We start from the raw sequence: 22,106 nt of genomic DNA on the forward strand, positions 1-22,106 counted from the left end.
AATCAAAGGGAAAGTGCCTGCTTTCTGGCCCAGGTAATATTTGAAGAGTACCAGTTAAAGAAGGAAAACTGATGAAAGTATAAATTACCATTTCCAAATGGTGCCACAAAAGAAAAAAAAAAAAAAGGAAGACTACTCTCTTTTTCCAATCCTTTCCTTCTCAACCCCCTATGAGAGTAGTTTGATGTTCCCCTTGAGACAGTATAGGGTACTTTGCCAAGAACACACAATCTATTTTGTTCATATATGAGAAACCCCATTTACAAACAACTGTTTGTAAATGACAAGTCATTTTTCTTCATAAGGTTTTATATGTCTTCTAGGTATAGTTACCATTCCTTGTATAGGTACCTATGTGAAAGGAAAGGATTGATTTGCATCCCTAGTATTTGGCATAGGCAATCTAAGCTTTAAATGATGGTATCAGTATTCCCACAGCAAGCAAGATGTGCTTCCAAATACAATTAAACAGATATATGAACAATGCCACCTCCTTTTTTGGCCAATTTTTGCCCTCCTTTCTGGGCACTTGCTCAATATGTTTTCTTCTTTTTTAAAAAATGTTACATTAACCACCAGCATCAGAAAAGATCATTGGCAGCCAATCTGCTGCCCAAGTTAAGGCTCTGTTCAATATTTCAGTGTTTCCAAAACTGACACACTGCTTGTTTGGCCCTGCCTGTAATCTTGTTTTCAATTTCTATTTGCCTTGGGCATCTTCCTCCTGTCACATATCCATATGCGTCTAACTGCACCACATGTAGGGCCAGATGCTAGAAATGCCATGATACCAAGGCATGTGACACAAGGATGATCTGCTCTTTCCCTTATAATTAAATGAGAAAACTGTGGGTATACTGTCTCCCACCTGGCCCCGTCACAAATGGAGCCAACAGATGCCACCACATGTGATTCATGTAAGTCCAAAGGAAAGATGTAAATACGCCCCTTAAAATTTTTTTTTCATCAAGGACTGGAGCTCCACAATGTTGGTTACTTTGTAAAGAAAAACAGGTGTTAGGGTAAAATAAAAGACACAGCAACACCCAAGGTAACCAACACTCTGTGGCTTCTGTCCAAAACCATCACACACTGGCCTCACGCTTTAACGCACCTGTCATTTCCTACTGTGAGCTTCCCAGGCGCCGGGTTGGCAACAAGCCAGGGTTAAACCCACTGGCAATTATTCACCCCATGTCCATCAGCCTGTGCTCTGAAAACCCCTCAGACCCTTCAGACTTGCCAGCAGCAGCCAGTGTTTCCTTTGATATCTGCTACCTCCCAGCAAACTGCGTTCAGAACAGACAGGCCGTCAGAGAACACTCACTTTCATCTCTGCACTCCCTTACCACTAATAAGCTTCTCTCTAATAACCATATTAAACCCAGCTATCACATATTGAAAGAAGGCTTCAAAAAAAGTGCTGCAAACAAGTTTGTGACATAAAGTACAGAAATGAGGACACTGGATAAATGACGGGTGATGCTGGGTACAAAGGATTAAGTACAACAAGAAACCTTGAATACTGCAGCTTTATGCCAAATTCAGTCTGTGATTAGGCCTCTAACTTTGATTCTGTTGACTTATCTTTAATGTTATCATCTAATGTTATGAAATTATCTTTTCTTAAAGAATTGATGTAAACACCAAATAATCATGATCTAAAACAGCATTAGTCTTCAGACATTTAGTGTTGATGGCTTGACTGAAAAATGATCCAAAAGAAATATGCAGCTGCTAACAACTTTCCCACATGTATACATTAATACATGTATCAGTTCAGTTCAGTCACTCAGTCGTGCCCAACTCTTTGCGACCCCATGAATCACAGCACGCCAGGCCTCCCTGTCCATCACCAACTCCTGGAGTTCACTCAGACTCACATCCATCAAGTCAGTGATGCCATCCAGCCATCTCATCGTATACATTTCCTAAAAAGAAGGTTGAAAATTTTCAGATGTGAATTTATGTTTTCAGAAAATTTATGAGCATTTAATATCTCAAGTAATAATGTAATGGTTTTATAATTAGTCAGACCTACCTCCTCTCATAAATGTATGTCTGATGCCTCTGTAAATGTATATCATCTGCTAAGGGTTCCAGTGGAGTTATCAGCTTTTCTTTCCCTTACTAAGTAGTCCAAAAGGGAGAAATAAAAAGAAAGAAGCAGCCATCACTGACCTACACACCTTGGGGATGTACAGCACTTTTATGTCTCTTTAGATCCATTCCTTGCCTTTATCCTCAGCCTTTAGCATTTACATTGATGACCATCTGGCACATGGATCTCACAAGCCTGTATTTTCCAATGGCCTTAATGGCCTTCTTCCCAAACCAGCAACAACCATGTCTGAACAACCTTGTCATAAAGCTATGGTCCTTAATAAGCTGTAAGTTCCATGAGAGCAAAAGTTACGACTTGCTATTTTTTGTAGCTCCCACAGCATTAGGCAAAATTATCAGCACATAATATGCCATTGCTGGAGAAGAGAATGGCAACCCACTCCAGTATTCTTGCCTGGAGAATCCCATGGACCGAGGAGCCTGGCGGGCTACAGTCCATGGGGTCACAAAGAGTCAGACATAACTGAAGCAACTGAGCGATATACCACTGAGGCTTGGAACTCTTTGATTGAATGCAACATATCTGAAATTCTTATCACAGCATTCTGTCCATATCCTCCCCATCTTGAAACACATCTGCACTTCATTCTTATAGAAGATACTTAATAACAAAGTCTTTTACACTTCTTCCAGTCCATCCTTGATCTCTCCACTGACAATATAATCCCCACTCAGTCCTGGACTTCTGTTGAGTCACTTCTTTGCCAACTCCATCACAATCATCAAAAGCCTCACCTTTGGACCTACTGGCAAGTTTAACTCCAAATTATTTTCCCACACATACATGCTTTTCCATTCTATTTTCTCTGTTTCTAGACTGATTGAGACGTCTAGAAAAGAGGCAGAAACGCCACAGAGCAGTTTCATCTTGGGGAACTTCAAATAGACTTATTTGCTATTACTCATCAACTCTTAGCTTACTCCTAGGGATTTCTCAGAATTTTGTCCCCTTAAGCCCCCAACTATTCACATGCTAGAATATGGAATATGGCACAAGCTGGAATCAAGATTGCCAGGAGAAATATCAATAACCTCAGATATGCAGATGACACCACCCTTATGGCAGAAAGTGAAGAACTAAAGAGCCCCTTGATGAAAGTCAAAGAGGAGAGTGAAAAAGTTGGCTTGAAGCTCAACATTCAGAAAACAAAGATCATGGCATCCAGTCCCATCACTTCATGGCAAATAGATGGGGAAACAGTGGAAACAGTGTCAGACTTTATTTTGGGGGGCTCCAAAATCACTGCAGATGGTGATTGCAGCCATGAAATTAAAAGCTGCTTACTCCTTGGAAGGAAAGTTATGACCAACCTAGAGAGCATATTAAAAAGCAGAGATATTACTTTGCCAACAAAGGTCCGTCTAGTCAAGGCTATGGTTTTTCCAGTGGTCATGTATGGATGTGAGAGTTGGCCTATAAAGAAAGCTGAGTGCAGAAGAATTGATGCCTTTGAACTGTGGTGTTGGAGAAGACTCTTGAGAGTTCCTTGGACTGCAAGGAGATCCAACCCGTCCATTCTAAAGGAGATCAGTCCTGGGTGTTCTTTGGAAGGACTGATGTTGAAGCTGAAGTGCCAATATTTTGGCCACCTGATGCGAAGAGTTGACTCACTTGAAAAGACCCTGATGTTTGGAAAGATTGAACACAGGAGGGAAAGGGGACCACAGACGATGAGATGGTTAGATGGCATCATCGGCTCAATGGACATGAGTTTGGGTAAACTCTGGGTGTCGGTAATGGACAGGGAGGCCTGGTGTGCTGGAGTTCATGGGGTCGCAAAGAGTCGGAGACGACTGAGCGACTGAACTGAACTGAACTGAAAAGGTCACTTGAGTTGGATAAAGAAACATGCTTGTGTTTGATTACAGAAACAAGAGTGGGTTGACGTCAGCTTTTGACTCAGGTTCAGGGGAGTAAGTCCACTGCTAATTGGCTGACTTTCAAAGCATAAGACTATTACCGATTGACTGAGTTTCCGTGGCGAATTCATGAAAGCAAACTCTCATTAATCCGTGAGACAGGTTTAAAACCAGGACTCATGTTTACTGATTATCAAGTCAGCTTTTCCTCAGAATGTGAAGACTTTAAAGTTTATATCATGCCTAAAAAATGTACTAGCTGTAGTAAATTTTGGTGCTGGTGATATTTTTTAATTCCATCTAATATAGCAAACCATTCCCTTGACTAAAATAAAAGACCTAAATTGGCATGGAGATGTCATCTGATTTGCCAAAATCTATCAGTTGGGTATTAATAGCCTAGAGAAGAATATTGAGAGGACTATGAAATCTTATCCAGGCCCAGTGGGTTAGAGTGTTATCATTCATGATCAGTGTTTGTTATGGAGAGAAGAATTGAATGATCGTACAAATGCCATATCGTTATGATTCTGCCCTAGACCCCAAAAACCAGTCAGAATCTACAGTTGGCTGGATTGAACTTCATGGATGGTTATGGAAGAGATTAATTCTAACAAGAATAATTGAACTGGTTGTATTCCAAGCAACTGACATTTAAAAATAACAATGACTAGGATGGAACAAAGGGTATATGTGCTAAAGGCATAAGGATCGCATCAAAATTCAGTGAAATCTTAATAAATTGAGACAGAGTGAAAGAATAAACATTTCCAAAGAGGTAAAAAAGATAAGGAGGAAGACTAATGTAACTGATAAACATGTCATGCTTTAATAATTTTTTCTCTGAAAAAAATGTTTAATATGAAATGTTTAACAATGAATAAAATGTTTCCTAAGTTTAATTCTTTATCAGTATTAATTCAGAATTCAAAATGTAACATTTTAGTTTTTAATCTTATATATAAGATGTCTTTTTCTTCTAAAATAAAGGAGTGTTAGACCAATAAATTAATACCCTTCACAAAAATACTATTATTGCATACAGGAAAATTCACTTCAGGAAATGACATTGCATTTTCCACTATTTTGAAAGTAACTCACAAGAGATAGGACTATGATAATTTTTAATCAGGTAAAACACAAATTTGAATCAAATACTTGGTTAGAATATAATAATATGTCACTTTTTAGTGAGAGAGTCTAGCAAACCTTTCAACATCTATATCTCAATTTATTTTTGCCATCCTCACCACTACAGAAATGGTAAATCTTAAGAAGTAATGTATAACATTATTTTAATTGACTCCAAAAGGAAAATTATTACTGCTTAATGATAAAAGGGAGAAAACAAAGATTCTAAAGAACAGATGGAATTCATGAACATAAGAGACTGCACAGTTCTCCAGAAGTATTTCTCATGTTTTCAAGGACTTGTTCAATTTTAATTTCCTTTCAAATACCTAAGGTTGAGTCATGTCTTAAAATTACATATCTCCAGTGTTTCCTGTCTTACAACATACTTGGTCTCTCTACTCACTGTCAGTATGTGAACCAGAACAGTGATCTTTCCAGCACAATGACAGTTATTTATGTTCCAAATAGTTAATCCAGGGGACACTAGCAAGCACTTACCTCTATAAAATCTTCTTGGGATTCCCTTGTGGCTCAGCTGGTAAAGAATCCGCCTGCAATGCAGGAGGTCTGGGTTCGATCCCTGGGTTGGGAAGATCCCCAGGAGAAGGGAACAGCTACCCACTCCAGCATTCTGGCCTGGAAAATTCAATGGACTGTATAGTCCATGGGGTCACAAAGAGTCATACATGACTGAGCAAATTTCACTTTCACTTTCACTTTTCATTTTCACTAAATGCAGTAAGTGAAAAGTAATCAACTATATAAAGATTGTATAAAAAATTTACAGTGAGCAATAAAAAATATTGGATTTAGAGCCAACAAATAATGAAAACTGGAAACATAAAGGATAAAAAATGCAACATTATTCACTAAGGATATGACTGAGCAAATGTCTTAACTTCTCTGAAACTTATTCTCTATATTTCTAAAATAGTGAGCTCTCTCTTCATGATGATTATTAAATGTGATAATTCTGTTAGAGTACTTATTCAGTACTTGATGCATGACAAGTACTAGTAAACACATAGTAAGACCAGGTGTGGAAACCAAGGATGACTTCCTAAACGTGGTGAAATGCAAGCCAGCTCTGAAAGTAAAAAGAGAAAAACAGAATACATGCAGGAAAGGACATGAGCAGAGAAATGGAAATGGAAATTTTCAAGAAAAGCATTTCATTATATTCATTTTCTATACTATTGTCTCATTCTCCATAAGATCATATTAACTTTCTTTTTAATAATAACACAGAAACTGAATTGAGAGAGATCTTAAAAGAACAGCTCATCTGTTACCTATGCTTCAGACAGACAGTATCATCTTTAAGTTATTTATTTGTTAGTTCCTTGAGATGACAAAAAGAAAAATTATAGTAAATTACAAAATACAAAACCCTTTATTTGGTGGCAAGCCTATCTTCTACTTTAAGCTAAGACAATACATTCTTGAAGTAACTGCCAAATGGATGTACTCTCTGCAAGGGCACCAGTCCTTTCATCCTCCTTCCTGTCCTTGGAGCTGTCAGTTATCATTAATGTTTCTGACGGTCTGCTTCATGCAAAGCACATGCCGATATGGAAGGTGATACTCTTGAGTATTTGACTTATGGATAGAGAACAATATTTAATAGGAAAATTTCAACTGCCTGAATAAAGGTCTCCCTTTCACAAACAACTTCTATTTGTCCATCTTGGTAGGTAGAGATACCAAGTATTTATTAGAATGCATAAATTATAAAAAAGAACTGAGTCATTTTTAAAAAAATGTAATTAATAAATTTTCTTAAAAAGTATATTAATTAGGCCTTCATATACTTAGTATCTTTTTTAAAAACTTCTTTTCAAAAATATCAATATATCAAAGATGAGTGTAGACATCCTATGTGCAACAAAAACAGAATAGCTTTCTTTGTCCAATATGCCCTCTAAAAGTAACTAGACAATCTATATAAAATAGTTTTGAAATATATCTGTTGGCATTGGAGAATCTTTGGGACATCCAAAACAGAGGGTCAAGATCTCAAAAAGAAGAGAAATTCTTTGAGGTAAACCCAATATTCTATGTACACATTTTCCCCTTGGGGCATTTGCTGAGTCTTAAGGAAGAGGGAAGAGGCTGAAAACAGAAGCTAAAAATTTTTGCAGAATGAAAATTCTAAACCAAAGAAGACAATGCAGCTTTTCTCATAGAACTAAGTAGATTAAAAAAATGCACTTTGGGCCTGCTAAGGCAGCAGGAGAAGCTGAGATCATCAGCAGAAGTAAAGCATAAATACATAAGTCCAAACTCACATAAGTTTTCCCCACATAGCATTTCCTAATTCTTAAGTTACACAGGGAAAAATCAGTAAGAAGCTGAGCAAAAGTCTACAGGAAACCTCAGTGGAGCTTTCCATAGGCTCACAGTAAAGGTGAAATAAAAATTAGAGTTTGGGATCTGCCAAGTAGAACAGCCTTGCATTAAATACCCTAGGCTTTCACATAGGAACTTTTGAATTCTATCTTCTGAGATGGGCAAACATGAGATCTAGGCATAAAAGGGTCAAAAATGTAGCCTAGAATCATTTTAATCTCTGATTAGATTAAAGTTTCTACCCCTACTCTACTACATGATGGAATGTAGGGCAAATCACTTCTAGAGGAAGAGACTATCATCCAAAGACCCTCCACTTTAAAGATACAGATGTAGGTATAGATGCCATGCCATCACTCCATTAAAAAATTATTAGGCATACCAAGACACAGGGCCAGATGACAAGCAGACAATAGAAAGAAACCCACAGAAAAGAATCTGGAAAAGAATAGATATATGTACATGTATAACTGAATCATTTTGCTGTACACTTGAAACTAATACAACATTGTAAATCAACTACATTCCAATATAAAATAAAAATACAAAAAGAAACAGATCTACAAATAAGACCCAGATATTCTACATAAATTTTATTTTATTATTGTTTAAATGGGATATTTTTATTTTTTTAATATAAATTTATTTATTTTAACTTCTTGCCTGGAGAATCCCATGGAGGGAGGAGCCAGGTGGGCTGCCGTCTATGGGGTGGCACAGAGTAGGACATGACTGAAGTGACTTAGCAGGCAGGAGGTTAATTACTTTACAATATTGTATTGGTTTTGCCATACATGAACATGAATACACCACGGGTGTACACGTGTTCCCCATCCCGAACCCCTCTCCCATCTCCCTCCCCATACCATCCCTCTGGGTCATCCCAGTGCACCAGACCCAAGCATCCTGTATCCTGCATCGAACCTGGACTGGCGATTCATTTCATATATGATATTATACATGTTTCAATGCCATTCTCCCAAATCATCCCACCCTCGCCCTCCCACAGAGTCCAAAAGACTGTTCTATACATCTGTGTCTCTTTTGCTGTCACATACAGGGTTGTCATTACCATCTTTCTAAATTCCATATACATGCATTAGTATACTGTATTGGTGTTTTTCTTTCTGGCTTACTTCACTCTGTATAATAGGCTCCAGTTTCATCCACCTCATTAGAACTGATTCAAATGTATTCTTCTTAATGGCTGAGTAATACTCCATTGTGTATATGTACCACAGCCTTCTTATCCATTCATCTGCTGATGGACATCTAGGTTGTTTCCATGTCCTGGCTATTATAAACAGTACTGCGATGAACATTGGGATACACGTGTCTCTTTCAATTCTTGTTTCCTCGGTGTGTATGCCCAGCAGCGGGATTGCTGGGTCATAAGGCAGTTCTAGTTCCTGTTTTTTAAGGAATCTCCACACTGTTCTCCATATTGGCTGTACTAGTTTGCATTCCCACCAACAGTGTAAGAGGGTTCCCTTTTCTCCACACCCTCTCCAGCATTTACTGCTTGTAGACCTTTGGATAGCAGCCATTCTGACTGGCATCTACACAAATTTTAAAGTTCGTATAAATGATTTTAACAAAATAGATAAAGAACTTCACTTGAGAAATAAAAATCTACAAAAACAACTAATTATAAATTAAAGAACTGAAAAGTAAAATAATTGACATTAAAATGCAATCACTGTTTCAGCAAATTGAAGAGAAGTAGAGAAATCCATGATCAAAAAATAGGTTATTATAAAATATCCATGTTCAAAAACAGGAACAAAAACAATGCAAAAAAATATCAGAGACATGAAGAAAAATCTAACATTCATATCACTGAAGACCGGAGATGGAAGGGTAAAACAATCAAACTGAAGCAACATTTGAAGGAATATGTGTGAGACAGTATTAAGATTTGTAAAAAATATCAATCTGCACATTCATAAAGCTTTAAGAAACTGCACACACACAAAAAAAATTTTTACCAAAATTTCTGAACAAAACTCATGATAAAGGGAAAAGTCTTAAAAATCAGCCAAAAGAACAAAACACATTAGCTTTAAAGGAGCTACCAAATTAAGAGCTAAGTTTGAACAGAAATGATAGAAGTCAGAAAATAATAGGATAACTGCTGAAAGGTTAATTCAATGTAAAATTATATGTCCAGAAAAAAATGACCTTTAAAGATAAAGGTGTAAATCATAAACAAAACAAAAAGAGAGCATGGGAGGAAAAACACTACTGACAAGGGATTGGTTTGCAAAATATACAACCAGCTCATACAGCTTAATATCAAAAGCAACAACAACAATCAAAAAATGTGCAGAAGACTTAAACAGACATTTCTCCAAAGAAGACATACAGATGGCCAACATGCATATGAAAAGATGCTCAACATCACTAATTATTAGAGAAATGTAAATTAAAACTAGAATGCTGAAAATATCTATCTCAGGGAATTAGGAAAACAACAACAAATTAAATTCAAATGAAAGTAGAAGGAAAAAAATTATAAACAGTAAAAACAAATGAAGTAGAACATATAACAGTATAGAAAATCAACAAAGACAATATTTGATTATTAAAATAAAATTATGAACTCCTATCAAGAAAAAAGAGGTAAGGTACAAATGACCAATATTTAGGGATACAAAAGGAGACATTACCACAGGCACTCTGGACATTAAAAGGAAAATTAAAAGTTATCAAAATAACTATTTGCTGATAAATTTTAAAAATGCATATAAAATAAATTCTTAGATAAGTACAATATAAAAAATAACATAAGAAGAAATTGAAAAATAGAATAATACTATCCTAGAAAAATAGGACTTCCCAGGTGCCACTAGCAATAAAGAACACACCCTCCAATGCAGGAGACATAAGCGATTCAGTTCAATCCCTGGGTCAGGTAGATCCCCTGGAGTAGAAAATGGTAACCCACTCAAGTATTCTTGCCTGGAGAATCCCACAAACAGAGGAAACCGACAGGCCATTGTCCACAGGGTCACAAAGAATCGGACATGACTGAAGCGACTTAGCATGCACACACATACTAGAAAATAAATAGTATCTGTAATCAAAAACCCAACCACAAAACAATCTCTAGATCCAGAGAGTTTTACCAGTGAATTCTTCTACATGCTAAGATATAAAATCAATCTTATATGAACCCTACCAGTGAACAGAAAAACAGGAAACACTTCTCATGTTTTAAAGCCAGCATATTTATACCAAAACCTGACAAATGTAATTCAAGAAGGAAATGTTTATGTCAATTTCTTTCGTGAACATAGACATAAAAATCCTAGACAAAATATTAGTAAGTCCATGTATGGTTGACTCCTTTTGCTGTTTACCTGCGATTATCACAACATTGTTTGTTAATCAGCTATACTTAAATACAAAATAAAGTTTGCAAAACATATTAGTAAGTCAAATCCAGTGACATAAAAATATCATAACCAGTTAAGATTTATTCAAAAAATACAAAGTTGGTTTAACAAACTAAATTTAATCAGTATATTCACCACCTTAACTAAGTAAAGGAGAAACATTATATAAATACATGCAAAAAAATTATTTTATAAAATTCAACACCCATTTTGGTTTTTAAAAAACTCTTGGCAAACCAAGAATAAATAGGAACTCCTTAAATCCAAATTTAAAGTGATACTTACAAAAACCCTACCACAGGGACTTTCCTGGGGGCCCAGTAGTTAAGAATCCACCTGCCACTGCAGGGGACTTTGGTATGATCTCTGGTCCAGAAACTGAGATCCCACATGTCCCAGGGCAGCTAAGCATGCAAGCTGCAACTACTGAAGTCCACATTCTAGAGCCCACACTCCAACAAAGCTAGTAAAGGTGATGGAATTCCAGCTGAGCTATTTCAAAAGACAATGCTGTTAAAAGTACTTCATTCAATATGCCAGCAAATTTGGAAAACTCAGCAGTGAACACAGGACTGGAAAAGGTCAGTTTTCATTCCAGCACCAACTGAGCAATGAAAAGAATGTTCAAACTACTGCACAACTGCACTCATTTCACACGCTAGCAAGATCATGCTCAAAATCCTCCAAACTAGACTTTAACAGTATGTGAAGTGGGATTTCCAGATATAAAAGCTGGATTTAGAAATGGCAGAGGAACAAAAGATCAAATTGCCAACATCCATTTGATCATAAAAAAAGCAAGAGAATTCCAGAAAAACATCTACTTCTGCTTCATTGACTGTGCTAAATCCTTTGTGTGGATAACAACAAACTGTGGAAATTTCTTAAGGGGATGGGAATACCAGGCCACCTTACCTGCCTCCTCAGAAACCTGTATGCAGGTCAAGAAGCAATAGTTAAAACCAGACATGGAACAATGGACTGGTTCAAAATTGGGAAAGTAGTCCATCAAGGCTGTATATTGTTACCCTGCTTATCTAACTTATATGCAGACTGCATCATGCAAAAGCACAAGCTGGAATCAAGATTTTCAGGAGAAATATCAATAATCTCAGATATGCAGATGACACCACCCTTATGGAAGAAAGCAAAGAGGAACGAGGGAACCTCTTGAGGGTTAAAGAGGAGAGTGAAAAAGTTGGCTTAAAACTCAGCATTCAGAAAACTGAGATCATGGCATCCGGTCTCATCACTTCATGGCAAATAGATGGGGTAAAAATGGAAACGGTGACAGACTTCATTTTCTTGGGCTCCAAAATCACTGTGGACGGTGACTGCAGCCATGAAATTAAAAGACACTTGCTCCTTGGAAGAAAAGCTATGATGAACCTACACAATGTGTTAAAAAGCAGAGACATCACTTTGCCAACAAAGGTCTGTCTAGTCAAAGCTATGGTTTTTCCAGTAGTCATGTACAGATGTGAGTTGGACCATAAAGAAGGCTGAGTGCCAAAGAATTGATTCTTTGGAAATGTGGTGCTGGAAAAGACTCTTGAGAGTCCTCTGGACATCAAGGAGCTCAAATCATTCAATCCGAAAGGAAATCAGTCCTGAATATTCACTGGAAGGACTGATGCTGAAGCTGAAGCTTCAGTACTTTGGCCACCTGATGGTAAGAGCCGACTCACTGGAAAAGACCCTGATGCTGGGAAAGTTTGAGGGGAGGAGGAGAAGGGGACGACAGATGATGAGATGGTTGGATTGCATCACTGACTCAATGGACATGAGTCTGAGCAAACTCCAGGAGACAGTGAAGGACACAGAAGACTGGTATGCTACAAGCCATGGGGTCAGGAAGAGTCAGACATGACTGAGCAACACAACAACAACAACAAACCAATTCTAGATAGAATGTAGATCTACATGTAAAGCACCAAGCAATAAAACTTTTAGAAAATGAATAAAGAAAATATTCTTATTTGTGGTAAGTGTGGAATCCTGTGCATCCAAAGACACTATTATAACAGAAGATCATGAAGCAAGTGAAAGGAGAAATTGACAAGTGTACATCAATCAGACAACTCATATGAAGAGTCTAAAAGAACTATTGATGCAAATCAGTAAGAAGAAAAAACAATTACTTAAGATAATGAACTGCAGAAGGAAATGGCAACCCACTCCAGTATTCTTGCCTGGAGAATCCCAGGGACAGAGGAGCCTGGTGGGCTGCCATCCATGGGGTCGCACAGGGTTGGGCACGACTGAAGAGACTTAGCAGCAGCAGCAGCAAGATAATGGACACTGCAGAGAAGAGGTTCTCCAAATGGTTAATAAGCATATGAAAAGTTGTTCAACTTCATTGGTCACCTAAAATATATCACCTAAATCCACAATGAGGCTTTGTTCTATAAGACTAGAATACCTAACATTAAATGACTAACAATACCACATATTGGCAAGGATGGGAAACACTCGAAACTCTACCCTAATGGAGATGGAGTAAATTGGTACAACCATTTTGGAAAATCATTCAGAGATATCTACAACAATCGAACAACAACTGAATATATGCATTCCCTATGACTTAGAAATTCCAGCCCTAGATAGATACATATGTGTACATGTATACTCAACGAAAGATATACAAGAATATCTCATATGAACATACATGAGTGTTCATACCAGCACTATTTATGATAGTCAAAAGTTGGAAACAATCCAAACGTTCCTAATAAACAAACAAGTATGATAAATGGTTATATTCATACAATAGAATATTAAACAGCAGTGCAAATGAATGAATTCCTGACATGACAACAATATAGAAGAGTTTTCCAAACATGTTGAGTGAAAGAAGTCAGACAAAAGGAGGACATATTGTACAATTCCTTTCATACAAAATTCAAAACAGAACTTAAAGATGTTCATAGAAGCCAGAATATTACTTACCTTTGAGAAAGAAGAGTTATAACTGAGGAAAGCACAAGAAGTATTTCTGAGGTGCTGGTAATTTTCTAATTCATGATCTGGGGAGTAATTACACAAGTGTATTTACATCCTAAAAAATTATCAAGCTTAGGTTTCATGCACTTTTCCTTGTGTACATTATACTTCAACAGTTTAAAAAGTAAAAAATGAATGTGCATGAAGTGTTCCATTAAAGAAAGATTAGCAAGAAACTCCTGTTAGCAAGAAGCATTAAGAAAAGGCCTACAATGTAATTTAGTGTTCACAAAAAGAATACTACTGTTTTAGGTTGCACATAAAAGGCATTCTGTTACAGTCAGGGGGACTAGAACACCTCCCTAAAGATTAATGGAAGCATTCTAGAATATTGCATTCAGATTATGATATCACTATACTACAAAAGAAAGCTCAGAGAAAGACCTTTCTTAAGTTCAGAGGAAATAAGTCTTTGATACAGGAAATAAGAAATATCAAAGTAATTTTTCTATTAGAAGAAAATCTTGCCAAAAGAAGAAATACAACAAATCACTACAGATAAAGGAAGCTTGATCCGTCTTCCTCTTTCCTCTGCTTTCTCTCCAATCCTACCCTTCCCCTAGTAACTCTGCCAGCCACATTGTCACCACTGTTGTGTTTTCTCACCTCCTGCAAGACAGCCACTTTGAGAAGTGGGAAACACAAAGTTCTAAATAAACACAAAATTTCTTGATCACCACTGCTCAAAACCATCCTTCTTACCAATATTACATTCCTCAACCAAGTTTTTAGGAAACTGGTAGGGAACAAATACATAACATGAAAGTTTATACATTTGTTTCTATTAAAATGACCCCATCTCCACATCTGGCAGCAAATAAGTCTATACATTTCTAAACCTGCCTCTCATTGCCCAGAATATCTATATAGAAATAATTATGCTTAGGTCTCTCTTAGGGGATTTTCCTGGTGGCCCAGTGGTGAAGATTTTGCCTTTTAATGCAGGGGGTATGGGTTCAGTCCAGATTGGGGAGATAACATACCACATGCCTTGCAGCCAAAAAACCAAAACATAAAATAAAAGCACTATTATAACAAATTCAATAAAGACTATAAAAACGGTCCACATTTTAAAAAAAAAAACTCTTTAAAAAACATCTCTCTTATGTTGCCTTGAAAAAAAATAAAGCAAAAGTAAGCTTATTGAGCTGGTAGAGTAAGTCCCCTTGCACATCCTTATTTCTCCTTTACTTCAAACAAAATAATAGTTTAAATTTTTCAGTGTTTTTTAAAGACATTGGTATAATTCAGAACAATATAAGTATCTTTGTGGTTCAGATATAGAAAGAAGTCCATAATAATGAAAACTAGTTGCAGCCAGCTCTAAGCATGTGAGGCCCTGGGATCAAAATTAACAAGTGTTGGTCTCTGACAGCTCCACTGCTTCAGGAGAATAAGGACAGAACACTCTGTGTGTGTCAGAGCCCACATTCAGGCTCAAATGTTGAAGCTACAAGCTGAATAAAAGACTATTCCTGTCTGGGAATGGAGTCTGGAATGGAAAGCTGTTAGCCTTGAAACACAAGAAAATAAAGAAAGTTTCTAGGACCAGATGTACAGTATCCCCAAGTCAACATAAGACATAGTTTTGAACTGGACAAGAATCCAAAGGAAAGCAACTGCCAAACCGCCAAGTACAAGGATGTTGTCTGAAGAGAGAAGGAAACCTCTTGCTTCAGATGAGATTTGAAAGTCAGAATTTAAAACCTGACAAAGAAACCACACCCAGTAAATGAAAGCCCACAAATTCAACAAAAGGGAGAACTGAACCTCAAAGAAATGGAAATAGTAAAGCATATGACAATTTTTTTAAATGAGCATTTTAATATCGTCAAACTGATAAAAGAAGAAAACGTTTCCATTGCAAAGAGGGGGGTAGCTTATGGCACAAAAATAGGTAGATGTAAAATAAAAACAACTTGGTAGATAAAATTATAAATGCTAGAAATGAATATATATATATATATACATACATACATATATCAAGGGCTTTTCTGATGGCTCAGGCAGTAAAGAGTCTGCCTACAATGCAGGAGACCTGTGTTTGATCACTGGCTCAGGAAGATCCCCTCCTCCTGCCCTCTGGAGACCTCTGTTTGTGGGACCTAACAGACAGGAAGTCAGCTGACAGGGAGGAGAATGATTAGCAAAATCCCAACCCAAGAAATGAGGTAGAGAAACAATAACTGGTTACCCGTGCAGACACGTAAGCTAGGTTATGCTGTCCTGACAACCTAAAATCTCTAATAGAATAAAAGTATACTTTCTGCCATTCTCTTTGCCCAGTGCAGGTGAGCAAGGGGCTCTCTTCATCACAGCCAATCAAGGACCATGCTTATGGAAGTTTCCACAACCATCAGTGCAACGGGAAAGGTGTATGGATCATACACTTGCTGTTAATGCTTCTGCTCTGAAATATTACACGTCACTTTTGCAACCATGTTTTGTTGGCCAAAGCAGGTCACTTCAGTTCAATTCAGTTCAGTCACTCAGTTGTGTGCAATTCTTTGTGATCCCATGAACCACAGCACACCAGGCCTCCCTGTCCATCACCAACTCCCAGAGTCCACCCAAACCCATGTCCATTGAGTCAGTGATGCCATGCAACCATCTCATCCTCTGTTGTCCCCTTCTCCTCCTGCCCTCAATCTTTCCCAACATCAGGGTCTTTTCAAATGAGTCAACTCTTTGCATCAGGTGGCCAAAGTATTGGAGTTTCAGCTTCAGCATCAGTCCTTCCAATGAACACTCAGGACTGATCTCCTTTAGGATGGACTGGTTGGATCTCCTTTCTGTCCATGAGATTCTTAAGAGTCTTCTCCAACACCACAGTTCAAAAGCATCAATTCTTCGGCACTCAGGTTTCTTTATAGCCCAACTCTCACATCCATACATGATCACTGGAAAAACCATAGCCTTGACTAGACGGACCTTTGTTGACAAAGTAATGTCTCTGCTTTTTAATATGCTAAGTTGGTCCTAACTTTGCTTCCAAGGAGTAAGCATCTTTTAATTTCATGCCTGCAGTCACCATCTGCAGTGATTTTGGAGCCCAGAAAAATAAAGTCTGACACTGTTTCCCCATCTATTTCCCATGAAGTGATGGGACCAGATGCCATGATCTTCGTTTTCTGAATGTTGAGCTTTAAGCCAATTTTTTCACTCTCCTCTTTCACTTTCATCAAGAGGCTTTTTAGTTCGTCTTCATTTTCTGCCATAACGGTGGTGTCATCTGTATATCTGAGGTTATTGGTATTTCTCCTGGCAATCTTGATTCCAGCTTGTGCTTCCTCCAGTCCAGCATTTCTCATGATATACTCTGCATATAAGTTAAATAAGCAGGGTGACAATATACAGCCTTGACGTACTCCTTATTTGGAACCAGATTTTTGTTCCATGTCCAGTTCTAACTGTTGCTTTCTGACCTGCATACAGGTTTCTCAAGAGGCAGGTCAGGTGGTCTGGTATTCCCATCTCTTTCAGAATTTTCCACAGTTTATTGTGATCCACACAGTCAAAGGCTTTGGCATAGTCAATAAAGCAGAAATAGATGTTTTCCTGGAACTCTCTTGCTGTTTTGATGATCCAGCGGATGTTGGCAATTTGATCTCTGGTTTCTCTGCCTTTTCTAAAGCCAGCTTGAATATCTGGAAGTTCATGGTTCATGTATTGCTGAAGCCTGGCTTGGAGAATTTTAAGCATCACTTTACTAGCGTATGAGATGAGTGCAACTGTGCTGTAGTTTGAACATTCTTTGGCATTGACTTTCTTTGGGATTGGAATGAAAACTGACCTTTTCACATGACCATACCAAATTTCAGAGCAGAGAGTCTGGGAAGTGAAATCCACTATATGCCCCAAAGGCCAAGAAAATTAATAAAAGTGGCCCATTCAAGGGACTAGTAACGAGAAGGTGTCATAAACCAAGAATTACAATAAATACAATTCTAGGCACCTGAAGTACACACACACACACACGTATATAAACACATATACCTTATATATATGCACACACTTTAAATACCTTGTCATGCTATACCTAAGCGTTTTGTGGGAGACACAGCGAGACAAATGCAGTTTCCAAGAGAGTCAATGACTCAGATTGCATAACTTCACATTACCTTTAAATTTTTGTGCCCTAGACTGCAGCATTAAAGGGAGAATATGTTAATAATTGTAAAAACATTTTTATCAGATTTAAGGAAAACCATGTAATAATACAAGAAGGATTACCTTTGACATGGAAAAATCTGAGTCCCCATGTTGCTCCCCTTGACAGGCCTGCAATAAATGAGGCTGAATCAAGCCAACAATTCAAACCAGTTTAATTTCAAGTGCCAATTTCTACTGCTCAGCAGAGGTTACCAGGTGGTGGATCATCCAGCCTCCGTGAGTGACATTCCTACCTCATTTCCCTCAGCTGTGGCCATGAGCTGCTTCTTGAACCTCCAAGAGGCCACACTCTTCTAATTGGTTATGTCCAGTAATCCTGTTTCACCTTTATCTTTAATGAGACAAGTCACACATTTGAATCTCCAAATCTCTCGTCTGTGTGATTAATTTTTTGAAGCACAGATTTGCATTTATCTTCTCCAAACACTTTTGAGGTTGGCCTGTATCCTTGAGGCAGTCAGGTACACAGAATGAAAGACAGTACATACCTGCTAATTTCACACTTCTAAAAATAAATCTCTTAGAAGATGCAGAAAAAAAATGTATAAAGTCTTCCATTTTTCTAATCATGGGAGCTACTGTCCTACCCCCTCTACTTTGTAGCTAGCATACAGACAATAAGACAGTCTGGATGAACCAAAGTTGAGCTCGAGCAATGATGTTTGTTAGAATAGGACTTGCTAATGAGCAGTCAGGTAGTCATGGTGTGTCAGAACACCTCAAAGTGGCCCTCTCTCAAGCTCAGAGTGTTAAACCCTCAAACCCTGTCCTGAGCCTACATATAGACTTGAGAGAAAAATAAGACTTTATGCAGGAGGGGATGTAATGATCAAAGGGACCCCATCACTCCCTGGCATCCCAACTCCACCCTTAGTAAAGCCAGATCACTTTAGGCTGTGGGTTTCTTTCTGGATGCCTATTTTAGAGGTATTTTTTCCATAGCATCATCTCTTTTCAACTAATCCTCTTCCTCACACAGCATCAGCAGGTGTGGCTTAGGTGCTGTGTTTAGCCAGACTCTGGAAACTTCAGGTGGCAGAGACCCATTTCCAACTGCATACGCAGAAAAAAGTCCACTTTGACTCACAAACCTACAAGTGCATCTGGCATAACTGACTGGACCCAAAGTTTCTACAGTGTGTTCAGAAAGCTGCCTCTGCTCCTCTTGGACCTCCTCTCCTCTCTTCATGTTCAGGCAGGCTCTTCTTCCAAGGTGGTAGGAAAGTTAACCATCAGCAGCTTCAGCTCCAGTCTGCCAGGTTAAGAGTTCCAGCAGAAGAGAGCACACCTCTTTCCAACAGCTCAGACAACAGTACAGAGGAACGTTTCCCTTGTGGCCAAATCCTGAACCATCAGAGGAGCCAGGGTCTTAACTCCTCATATGCCTCTGTTCTAGCCTTACCAGTACCACTGGGACTGACAGCGATGAAGGAGTAAACGTACAAAGAAAAATCAGGTAATGAATGTGGGGAATGGACACACAAGAAAAAAAAATCAATATATATGCCCACTTCCAGGATGGATGATTTAGGACGCTGCTGACACTGAACGTTGTCAGGCAATGTCTAGTCAATCCCTGAGGCCCATTCAGTAACACCTAAATGTAGCAACAAATAAACTTAGGATACAGGAAAGGGAAAATAATACAGTCTGCTTCATTTTTAATAGCATGGAAGGAAAAGGGAGGAAGGTGGAAGGAGGGCCTGGGGTGACAGAGAGACTGAAGTCACCTTAAGCTCTAAAGAAAAGGAGACTCTAAGCTCTGTGCCCCAAACTGTGAGAAGGTCGCCTCCTACCCCATGGTCACTGTGAATCCCCGAGATGTTCACATACTCATGAAGTCATTAGACAGCCTGTTGCTTCCTTTCCACTCTATACAATCTTTGTCTCACCTTGACTTCTAACCCTAGTACCTTTCTTTGCACCAACAAAGGCAAACTGTCTAAGGCAAAGGTTTGAGATCTCATTGGCCTGTGGGTATTGGCTATGTTACTCCAACTGTCAGGGTCAAGGAAACTGTCTCCTGGATTTCCCAGATCTGCAGCAAAGACCCAGGAGGTTCCTAGAGTCTCAGTGCACACCCCTCCCCAACTAATGCAGTGATGGGAGGATATCCGGTCTCAGTAACTCTGGAAACAGCTCTTCTGCTTCCCTTCCACCTACAGCACCTCTCTCCACAGGGTTCAAAATCAAGTCCTTAAAGCTAGCAGGAGGACCATAGCTGAGGTAAATGGTACACTGCCCTCCCTCCTACATTAAAGCTGTAGAAGAAAATCGTCCCCTTCAAGAAAAACTCTTGAAGCAAGTTTATTCAAACAGATCCACCCTCCATCCATTCTCTTACCAGATGACTAAACTTTGCCAGACACCTAGGAATACCAGCTGAGACCCAAGCCAATACTAGCTGACAACATTCTAATGAAATGTTTGCTACTGAGTTACTTAGTTATTTAATGTCTCATCCACAGTGCCTTGTCAGAATTCACCTGGGAAACTTGGCAAACAAGAATAATGCAGCAAATCTTTGGTGGCTGAGAAGTAATATATTTTGCAATTAGAAATGGAGATTCTATGAAAATAAAAATTAAAGATCAGGAACTCTAACCAGAGCTAGATTAGGTATTTGATGGGGCTAATTACAAAATCCAGGTTTTAATTCATAAAGATTAACTAGCCCTCGCTATGATCTATGGTACAGATTCTTCCCAGAGAGTACCATAAAGATCTATATGTGTTGAAGTCACAAAGAGTTCAGACTTCTCTCTTTGAGGTAAACATGGAGAAAATCAACCAGAGAAGTTCTGCTTACCTGGTTTATTGAGTGAATTTGCTCCCTTCTTTTTTGTTTTTTATCTCTACATCTTAAACCTCCCCTATTTCCCCTTTTTGCACAACAGAAGTGTTAGTGAAAGTATTATTTGCTCAGCCAGGTATGACTCTTTTTGATCCCATGAACCTACCAGGCTCCTCTGTCCATGGAATTTCCCAGGCAAGAATATTGGAGTGGGTAGTCATTCTCTTTTCCAGGGGATCTTCCTGACCCAGCATTGCAGGCAGATTCTTAACCATCTGAGACACCAAGGAAGTCCCTATGCAACAAAAATTAAATCTTAAAACTAAAAGAATAAAATTCATACTTATAGGTCTCTGGCTTACTTATTTAGTAAACAATCATTGATGGAAAAATAAAAGAAGGAAAGAGGGAGGAAGGAAAGGAGAGAAGAAAAGTAATAAATACTTCTCACATTTCATGTAAAAAAATTACCACTTTTACTTTCTAAAGGAAAAAAATCAGACTATCATATATTTTATTCTTAATAATTTATATTTAAATTATGCAATGGAATAAACATTGGATCATTTTTACATTGTCATACAATGCATTACAGGCTTCCCTGTTAGCTCAGCTGTTAAAAAATCTGCCTGCAATGCAGGAGACCCTGGTTCAATTACTGGGTTGGGAAGTTCCCCTGGAGAAAAGATAGGCTACCCACTCCAGCATTCTTGGGCTTCTCTGGTGGCTCAGAAGTAAAGAATCCACCTGCAATGTGGGAGACCTGGCTTTGACCCCTGGGTGGGGAAGATCTCCTGAAGAAGGGAACAGCTACCCACTCTAGTATCCCGGCCTGGAAAATTCCATGGACAGAGGAGCCTGGCAAGCTATAGTCCATGAGGTTGCAAAGAGTCAGACATGACTGAGTAACTTTCACTTCACAATGCATTACTTCTATTAAGAAAGGTCAAAATTATACAAGAATAGAATTTCCAGAAAGCTTGGATATGCTAGAGCTCAAGAGAGCAGAAAAGTCTCAAAATCCCCTGCAACTATTGAGCCCCCATGCTCTGGAGCCTGAGCTGCAATGGAGAGCCTGCACTGCAACAAAAGACCCCACTCCCTGCAGCTAAGACCTGACACAGCCAAGTAAACAAATACATGTTTTTAAGAGAAAAAAGACAGAAGAAGCCACAGTGAATCAAAGAACAAAACCCAAATGTATTTGTCTATAAGAAATCTACTCTAAATATAAATAAACATATACAGTAAAAGAGTGAGGAGTGGGAAAT

This window comes from Budorcas taxicolor, chromosome 2 (genome assembly GCF_023091745.1).
Source record: "Budorcas taxicolor isolate Tak-1 chromosome 2, Takin1.1, whole genome shotgun sequence".
NCBI classification, from domain to species: Eukaryota; Metazoa; Chordata; class Mammalia; order Artiodactyla; family Bovidae; genus Budorcas; species Budorcas taxicolor.